Source organism: Halyomorpha halys, unplaced genomic scaffold (assembly GCF_000696795.3).
Source record: "Halyomorpha halys isolate HHAL.00 unplaced genomic scaffold, Hhal_1.1 Scaffold29.1, whole genome shotgun sequence".
In the NCBI taxonomy this organism is placed as follows: Eukaryota; Metazoa; Arthropoda; class Insecta; order Hemiptera; family Pentatomidae; genus Halyomorpha; species Halyomorpha halys.
The window spans coordinates 1,745,623-1,756,114 of record NW_027115892.1 but is presented as its reverse complement, the minus strand read 5'-3'; positions in this window follow the sequence as shown (position 1 = coordinate 1,756,114).

The following is a 10,492-nucleotide window of genomic DNA, read 5'->3' as shown; positions in this document are numbered from 1 at the left end:
TTACAGAAAGTATACATGTGTCATCAGCGTATGTTGTTAGCACTGTGTTAGGGTGGGTTAGGATGTCAGCTGTATAAACCGTATAAAGAATGAGACCTAAGATACTACCTTGAGGAACACCGGCGGACTGAGAAAAGAGAGACGAGTAGGCTAGGTTATGATTTACTTTAAAGGTTCAATCAGTGAGGTAGGAGCGGATTATAAGGAAATATGAAAATAATTAAATTTAATATTTTAAATATATTGAAAATAATAATTTGCTTTTGTTAATGTTGTTTAAATAAACAATTTAAATTTTATCCATTATAGTCCCAAAACATTTTATTTTCTTTACGGACTTTCTTAAGTCCGACATTTTGGCCAATTCAGCCATCCTTAGGGACAATATAGTATAAAACAATTCCCCCCTTAACAATTGAAAATATTATTTATATTTTATCTTACCTTCATACAATGGTTGAACGTAACAATTTCAGCTTCCTACTAGGGATATCGATATTTGGTCTCCAATATCCGATATTTTGATATCGATATTAAGTAACTCATAATATCGAAATATCGATATTGTCCTCCGATGACATCGGAATATCGATTTGTAACAAAAAAAAAAAAAGGTCACCTGAAAAATATAGATGTAAATAAGAGAAATATTCGAGTTAGTTTTATTAGTCCATTCGATCTTTAATCAGCTATAATTTTTAATATTATCTTATTGAGATATCGATATTTTGTTTCAATAATTAAATATCCATATCGATATTTGACATTGTTATTAATGTCGATTTCTAAGGTTAGCAACAATATTCCGATATCATTTTATCGAAATATCGATATTTTGTTTTAACAGACTGGAAATGTTTAAAAAGAAACATCGATGTTTTGTTTCTGTAATTAAATATTTTAATATAAACATGCAATTATCAATATTTGGATTTCTTATTAATATCGATATTGAGGTTTGCAAAGATACTTAGATATTATTTTCTCGAAATATCAATATTTTGTAATAGAAAATTAAAAATATTTTATATAACATTTCAAAACGAAAATTCCATATATTGTTTCGGTAATTAAATACCCATTTCGATATTTGACATTTTTATTTGTAATGATATAGAAATTTAGCACAGATATTTCGATATTATTTGGTTTGGTTTGGATATTTGGTTTAAAAAGACTGGGAATGTTTAATAAGAAATTTCGATATTTTAATTCTGAAATTAAATATCAATATAGAAATTTGACTTTCTTCTTAATATCTTTACGTTATTTAAGATATTTATGTTACGCAAAGGAATATCGATAATATTTTAATGTTTTCCATTGTTGGTAATATCGATATCGAATATTTGCAAAAATATTGCGATATAATTTTATCGAAATAATGATATTTTATTAAAAAACAAGAAAATTGAAAAATAGAATATCGATATTTTATTTAGTAAATTACATGTTCTTTCGATATTTTGTATTGTTGTAATATCGATATGGAATATTAGCAACAATATTCCAATATTATTCTATTGAAATGATTAAAATATTATATAAAACTTTTGAAATAGGAACATCGATATTTTCCTTTGATAATTACGTATTTATTACGATATTTTGTATTTTTGTAATATCGATATAGGATATTAGCAACATTATTCCGAAATTATTTTTTAGAAATATCGATATTTTGTTTAAAATGATTATAATATTATATGAAAATTTAAAATAGGTATATTGATATTTTATTCTGATAATTACATATTTATTTCGATATTTTGTATTGTTGTAATATCGATATAGAATATTTGCAACAATATTCCGATATTATTTTATTGAAATATCTATATTTTGTTAAAAATACTAGAAAATTAACTAAAAATAACAATATTTCTATAAAATAATATCAGAATATTGTTGATAATATTCCATAACGATATTACAATAATACAAATTTCAAAATAAATATGTAATTATCTGAATAAAATATCGATATTCCATTTTTTAAATTTCTATATAATTTGCTCTTCTTTTCAAACAAAATATCGATATTTCGATAAAATAATATCGGAATATTTTTGCAAATATTCGATATTGATATTACCAACAACTGAAAACATTAAAATAAATATGTAATTATGAAAATAAAATATCGATAATCCATTTTTTAATTTTCTATACAATTTTCTAGACTTTTTGACAAAATATTGATATTTTGATAAAATAATATTGGAATATTGTTTCTAATATTCCATATCGATATTACAACAATAGAAAATATCGAAATAAATATGTAATTATCAAAATAAAACATCGATAATCCATTTTTATATTTTCTATACAATTTCCTACAATTCAAACAATTATATTTTAGTTTATATTTGCTATGTTTATGATATAGATGTCGTGGTGTTGTTTCGCTTCATCGTTATTAAGAGTTTCTTATATATTTTGATTAGGTATGACATAAAAGTCTTCCTATGACATGCTGTGTTATCATTTTATAATTATTAGTACTTAATTATTATAGTTCGTTAAATATTTTAAAATATCGATAGTTTAGTTCTGATATAATATCGACATCGATATTGCAAACCTATATCGATATAGATATTTTGCTTTCGATACCCTACCCCTATTTCCTACTCGATTACAGATTACTCGCGTTTTGGAAAGCTGCCTGGTATATTAAGCTTAATTCATGTTGATAAATTTAGGCTCTATTATAGAAAAAGTTAAGATTCGCTTTGAGTTTTGAAAAAAATCTGATGTGAAATTCTGTTTCCTCGTATAATCAGAAAGAATAATTAATTATTCTTGTATAGTAATTAATTACTGCTATTTATAGCTGTTTATTTGTACCAAAGATATGTAAACTAAAAAATTTAATGTGTTTATTTAATAATATAGTCCATTAGTAGCTTAATAAAAAAGTTGGCGAATTATTCATCATTTAACGAAAAACAAAACAATCCATTATTTACCTTCCCTAAGAAAGTCCTATTCAAATGGTCTTAACAAAAACGAGTTATACTTACTTTGGAAAAAAAAAAAATCAGAATTGGCTAACTATTTTTTTAGATATCACCTATTAAACAATTAAGTGATTTGCTTAAAAAAAAAAAAGAAACTTTAATTTCCGCTTTTTCTGAATGAAACGGGCCAATATGCACATGTTATCTGCTAACAAGTCTTTGAATAATGATTGTATGAAAGTTAAAAATCCAATTCCACATCATACATTTTAGCATATCGTGAGCCAAATCGAGATCAATCTTTAAAGTGGCGGTTTCCAATCTTTTTTTGCAACGGTACTCTCAATGTACTACAAAAAAAAAATCTCACAGCACTCTTGCAGAGCTAAAAAAATATTAAAATGTCACCACAATTATCTTTAGTGCGGTTGAGTATGAATTAACATAATAAAAAACCGGAAAGAATGTACAAAGTAAATAACGGAATGGATTATAGTTATTATATCTTTAATTTTAATTTATTGTTTTTCTATTACTTTTAGCAGTAGCATTAATTTCCGGCACCCCTGGCATACACTTGGTACACCCCAGGGTGCTCTGGCACCTTTTTTGGGAACCACTTTTCTAAAGAATCCTCGATTTAGTTTGTACGTATTTAATGCACATTAAATATAGAAAGTTTTAATGAAGGTGGATATCATTAACCCAGCGGGTAGCCGAGAAGAACAATGACATGCAAAATATTGTTTATTAAAAAATCAATTTTTCCGCCATCTGTCCTTCCATAAGTCTACTTTCGATTAATTTGGTTAACTCAAACAATATTTCATAATGGGAATTTTATCAACTTCAGGATGGTACAATTGGAACTTGATAATCTTGAACAGATTTTAAGTGATCACTTCTCCTGTTCAACAGAAAAAAACATAACGCTTTTTAATTTATTTAGTGAAATTTACAACTGTATAAAAAATAATATAAGTAAATATGAGAAATGTATCAAACCCTTGATAATATTGGGGAGAAACTGCCAAATAGTGGTACTTTAAATTAGAATGTCCCATGGCCATCTTCTGACGCCTTGGAGGATTACTGAAGATTGTTAAGGATGACAGATTAAGAACTAATACGTTAGGAAAAAAAAGGACGTGTATCTATTTTCGGCTAAATCTGCGATAAACGGGATGTTAAGGTCTTTGTGGATGAGTTTATTTATGACTTAATAAGGAGCATCAAGAATTTTACGGAGGATTTTGGATTGGATAAGGAGGAATTTGATGGTTTGGTAGTGCCCAAGAGCTCAATTCTGTATGTCCACATTGGTCCAATTATCATAGTATATAATAATTTTTGTTGTGAATGAGAAGTTTAGAGCGTTTGTAAAGTAGGTGTTGTAGCAATCTAAATCGACGAGCAGTTTTTTGTCATTTCAGTCTTGTATGGAGATTCCAGTTTTGGTGGATGGAGATTCCATCAAAAAGTATAAATTTCCTTTTTAATTTTTTTTTTTTTTTTTTTTTTGTGGCATTGGACCATAGCCCAAATTAATTTTTTTTAAAAATTGAAATAAGGTGTAAAATCACGTTTCCCTTTTATGGCGTTACAAGAACCCAAGAGGGAAAAAAGTCAGTAATTTCACTCCAATGTTTTATTAATTAAATGAAAACTATCTACAGTCCTAATTGATGAGTCTGTCAAGTATAGTTAGAGAAACATAGTGGTAAAAACGGTGGCTTTTCCCAAACGTTACAAAAAATAATTTTTCATTCGGAGCTTCTCATCGTTAAATCTACCTACAACACTATAAAACCTAATAGAACATCGTTTAAGTAGAGTTAATTTACTAAATTTTAAATGATGTTCCATTAGATTTTCTAGTGTTTTAGATAGAGTAAACTAGGAGCAACTCAGAATACAAAATTATAGTTTTTCATAAATCAAAAATTTTGTCCAAACAACTAGAAATCAATTTTTTACTAATAAAATACAAACAAATTTAAATAAAATCCAAATAAAATAATAAAATCAAAAATACCTTTTCTACGAAGATAAACGTAATAAACTGTATGATACTTCATTCAACTAGCATCAACTTGAGTGCTAGCAAACATATGCATGTCTACATGTTCCTCACATGAACCAAAAGTTTTGTCTAAACAACTTAGCTTCTTAAATTATTTTGACATACATCATGAAAAATTCTACTCCTATGAAGTTTAACTCAATAAACTCCCTTAGAGCACATTAAAATAAATTTATTTGGGGTGTTAATAGATATCTATACGTCTCATGGTTTCTGAGATAAAGATTACACTAAATAAATTCACTAAAACCTGATTTTTCACAATATATATTTCATGAAATTACTTTTTAAAAAATTGTATCTCGAATTTAAACAAAATTGTTTCAGCCGTTTTTGAAAAAAAGATCTAAAAATTTATCCAATTCCGGTTGACAATATTCACCAAAAAAATTGCAACAACTTCTCAGGCATACATCTTCCCATAATATCTAATTCCATTTTAGAAGTTTTGTGTGAGACTGTTATAATACACAGGTAGTGGTAGAAGCGTTGGTGTTAGTTCTTCATCTCGCTCATAGATAGCGTCTGTACAAGTACAAGAGCCATGTGGAAAAAAGTCAGTTATTTCACCCCATTTCTTATTGATTTTATTAAAACTATGTATCATAACGAGTCAAAAATGGTGAATCTGCTTAGTATGGTTTGGGGGAATAAAAATTGAAATACTACTTTTTAAAAAAGTATATCTCGGTAACTACTGAATGTAAACAGCTCTACAGGGCTCCTATTTTAGAAACTTTACTATACTTTAAATGAGTAAATGTAGTAAGTTTTAAAGATATGGGACTTTGAATGAAAAATTAATTTTAATTAACTTGGCAGACTCATCAATTTTGACTAGTAATTATACGGAGTTTTCATTAAAGTAATAAAATATTGGGGTGAAATAAATAACTTTTTTTTCTCCAGCTCTAGTACTATACTCTATGGTCAGCCAGTCCTGAGACAGCCTCTACTTAGTTAGTTTCAAAAAAAGTCTAATCGGGTTTTGAAGGCATTCTCTCTAATATATCAATTCTAAAAAAAAGAATAAGTATTTTAACCTTTCTTGTCTCTTTCAATTTATTTTTTAAGCTGTTTCTTCAATTTTGTTTGTATTAAAAAAAATTAAAACCAGAAATTGTCTGTCATGAGGGATTTGACAGGTATTAGAGGCTGTCTCTCGATTAGTATCTTAATTGGGAAAGTATCCGATTACTTTTTAACTAGTCGTATTTTATAATTTTTAAAACTATAATCAGAAGTGTTTGAACTACTATTCTTATCAATAAAAACTTGCTAAAAAAAGCGTTCTAAGGTTTATGTAGTTCCCTCGCTGACTTGAATTCGTCGGTTTTTCGGTAGTTATGGTATAGTAGCCTATTGTAAATGCTATTAAATTTATAAATAAATAGTTAAAATAGACATCTAACAAAGAGTAGGTATTTAGGCTCGGACCGGACGAATCTATTGTTAGTATAGTTTTTTTTTGTGACTGATACAACTAAGGAATTCCCATTCCTTTTTACAAATGATACATCCTGCCTTTTACTTTATAGCTAGGAAATGTTAATTTGTAGGAAATTGTCTTATTACTTATAAAAAAACCTTTCAGAACTTTTCATTAGTCACACAAACATGGTTTACAACCACTTAAGTATTTTGTACCATAATACAGAGCCTGAGAACCTGCTATGGACTTATGACCAATTTATTCCTATTTTCTGGAAACTTACCACGTAGACTTTTCCAACCCAAGACACAATCCCCTCGTGCAAGTTCCTATCGTCCTCATATTCTTAGATTTAAGCATTAAAAAGTCTAGAGCTGGAGAGAAGTCGATTGAGCTATCGGAGTAAACTCTGTGAGTTATGAGACCTGTAAATACCATTTAGCCATAATGTATTGTAAATAAATATACTAAGACATATTTATTACTCTTCTTAGTTCATATAAAAAATTAAAGTCTATAACACTAATTACGTAACCATTACCAGTGATGCGGCGAGAGGGTTGCGCTGGGATCTCTTGAGCTCTGCTCTACCCCTCACACGTGGGGGATAGAGTGGGCTCATGGATCCTCAAGTCGATTGAGTAAATAAAGTATATATTATTTTATCATTATGTTATTTTATTTATTTATTTTTCATACAGATAGTTTGATTATGTTCATCTTGTCTATTGTTTTGTTTGTATATATTTTATTTTATTATAATTATTTTTTGTTTATTTTTTTTTTTATTTTAGTATGTATGAGATCATTCATCAATATTAACTATTGCCCACAAATGTGTGGCAGATTGTAATATCTATCAATAAATAAATCTATCAACTGAAAAAAACATTACGTAATTTTGTCTAGAGTGAATCTATCCCCATTCGGTCTTAAACAACTTTAACTGGTTGCACAGTCATGCGTTCATCATTTCCTCTCAATCGCATAACAATTACACTCCGTCTATCCATCGTTCTCAGCCAAAATATTGTTAAAGTTAAATTTTAGAAATCGGATTCCAATCTCTACATATTTGACATTTGTGGTTAGAAATTATTCAAATAAGATAATAGTTATTTTCAATTCAACATTCACCAGATATACGATATACAATAAAATTAAATCAACCCCAAACCTGAACTTTTGAGTGTATCCCGACAGCTTTAATGTTCAGTCACCTCCAATGAGTGAATCCATGCAGGTGGCGAAGAGTGTTGTGCCCTTTGACAATTTTTATAAATACTCGGTTGATTTTTTTAGCTTTGAGAAAAAAGTTACCATATTACCACTACTGTTAGTTGCCTTTTCACAGACCGGTGTGTAGAATTGAAATAAAACTAAAATTTTCCAAAATTCATTAAAAAAGGGTATCATTGTGCTTTCCATAAGAACTCTTTAGGAAAAAAAAATCCAAGATACGAGATATCAAAACCAGGGAAAAAAATAGCTAGGTACTCATATTTTGGTAGGTATCTAATGTTTTGAGAACGCCCAACATAACTATCTTTACGAAATTAAAATAGTTTCGCTAATTACCTGTGTTCGTTAAATGCTGTGTATTGAATGTATCCGAAACACTCGAAACTTATAAGCATCCATTCCTACCTAACCACCCTACAAAATCTGGGCATGTTACTGACATTTATGTGAGTTCAAAGCCATAAGAGAATCGCAGAAAATCAACTGACCAATCTAACTGCAAAAGATCTCCCGGGATGAGGTAAAGCAATTTTAATTCCATCAGAAATAAGCAAACCCCTCTAAAATGAAATTAAAGATGAATCTATGTGGGATGAAAGTCCTGTGAATACACTAAAAAATATAAAAAGTAGCCCAGGAAGGGGAGCAAGCCATTGTCAATCAGGTGACATTTCAGCACGGGAAAGGAGAATGAAATAAAAATTTTATATAATTGTCGCAGTGCTTTATTACTTATTAAAATTTGTATTTGCTCGAAAAAAATAATCTTTATTAAATTAATAATTTGATTACTCCTAGGTAGCAGGGAGGCAGGAGTGGGCAGATACCCCCCCCCCTGGTAACGCCCATTGACATATATTGACTAGACTTAGAATAGGACACCCAAGACTCAATTATTCATACCCCATCACAAAACAGATGTCACTAAAATGTCAGTACTGCAATAATTTGACAATTAGCCAGAAATTTCAGGACTACCCATACTTCATATAACACCTGAATAGAGATTTAAGGAAAACAAGAATGAAGGATGGGCGTTGATGACCTCAGGGTTTTACGCCCTAAAGCTCCAGACAACAACAACATCACATCAAATTCTGAAATTTCCTCCTACCACATCCTGTAAGGGTTTCGGATTGAATTAACGTAATGTTTCTGGAAGGTACCTTCTACTGAAAAGATTGATCCACAACCGATGTAGGAGCTTTTCAATAACCTGTCAGTATTTTATATGCAACTATTATTTTTTTGTGCCGCAGGAGCGGGGCTCCATAGAGCAGAGTTGGGCGGATGATTGCTTTATAAATCTTCAACTTGAGCCGAAGTGAGGTCTACTGTGAAGGGAGCAGGTGGCAGAGCCTCTAGGAGTTCAACCGGGCCAGTTTGAGTCCCTCCCCGACGTGACTGGTGAAGGTAAGTTACCCATCAAGTGTCACGCCGAGATATAGGGTGGTGTTCGAGATACTTCCTAAGGCATCTGTCTTCGCAGGCTTTACCCTGATGCCGTCACTCTTCAGTTACAGAAGCATTTTCGGCATGTTGGAGGCAGCTATTTTTTTTTCGTACCTCCCTGACGAAATAAGTAATTGAGTACATACATACATACGAAATAAATAGATGTAAGCAATATTTTAATGCAGTTAGATACGGACATATATGGCAGCTATTATTTTTTTTATTTTATTTTCAAATCCTCTTTATTGATATATAATTACAATTACAAATATATGATAATACAGAATATATATACAAATTACATACTGACTTTGTTTGCCGTATGGCAGTATAAGTTGAGTTACAGGGTCCGCTGAAGGCGGTTTCACATTGTTAACATACTAGTTGGAGGCTTGCATATGGCAGCTATTATTATTTTTTTTTTTCTTACCCTCCTATAATGATGTTATTGAATATCTGGTACATACATATAGGAGGTATGCTATATGTATATCTGGGTGTTAATGATACCTTCGATTGCCTTTTGGCATTATAAGGTTAGGTGAGGGGTCCATTGAAGGTTGTTACTTGGTTGTCTGACACTAGTGTATTATTGGAACGGGGAGGGGCCGTTCCGCTGATATGGCAGCTATTAATATCTTCATTGTTCTCTTAATGTAATATAACAACTACATTAAACGGGAGCTTTATAAAATTTAGATATTGGAATGTTATTTAAACACTGAATTTTTAATATCCATTGTAAATCTAATATGAACATTTCCGACATAAGCCTATGTAATCTTTTGTGATGAGTCAAGTGACACTTACGTGATTCTATTACTCATCCGCTGAACCTGGCAACATTTTGTGGTCAGTTAACAGCGTTTATTTAAAGTTAGTCATTTTCTGCGCAGAGACACGGTGATGTGAATTTGAAGAATAATATTGTGCCTCTGAACCATACAATATTTGTCGCAACATAAACTTTATCATGGTCAGGATCGTTATAAATGGGAATTGTAAATGAGGGTAATTTTTACTGAAGGTAATTTTGTGTAAGAAAAGTATTCCAAAAAAAAAAAAATCATTTGAAATAAAATTATATATTTAGAGGGGATATATGCCTATTATGTTGCAGGAGCTTTTCTGTTAAAAGCGACCTACTGGAAGTTTAACATTATATAACCGATTTTACACTATTTTTAGGATTTTCTCCAAAACTGCACTAGCGATTTAGATAAAACTCGGTAAATAACTATAAAATTAAGAGGTATTTACAGTTAAAATGAATTGTTGAAATAGTCACAGGGCTTAAGCGAAGATATATATATA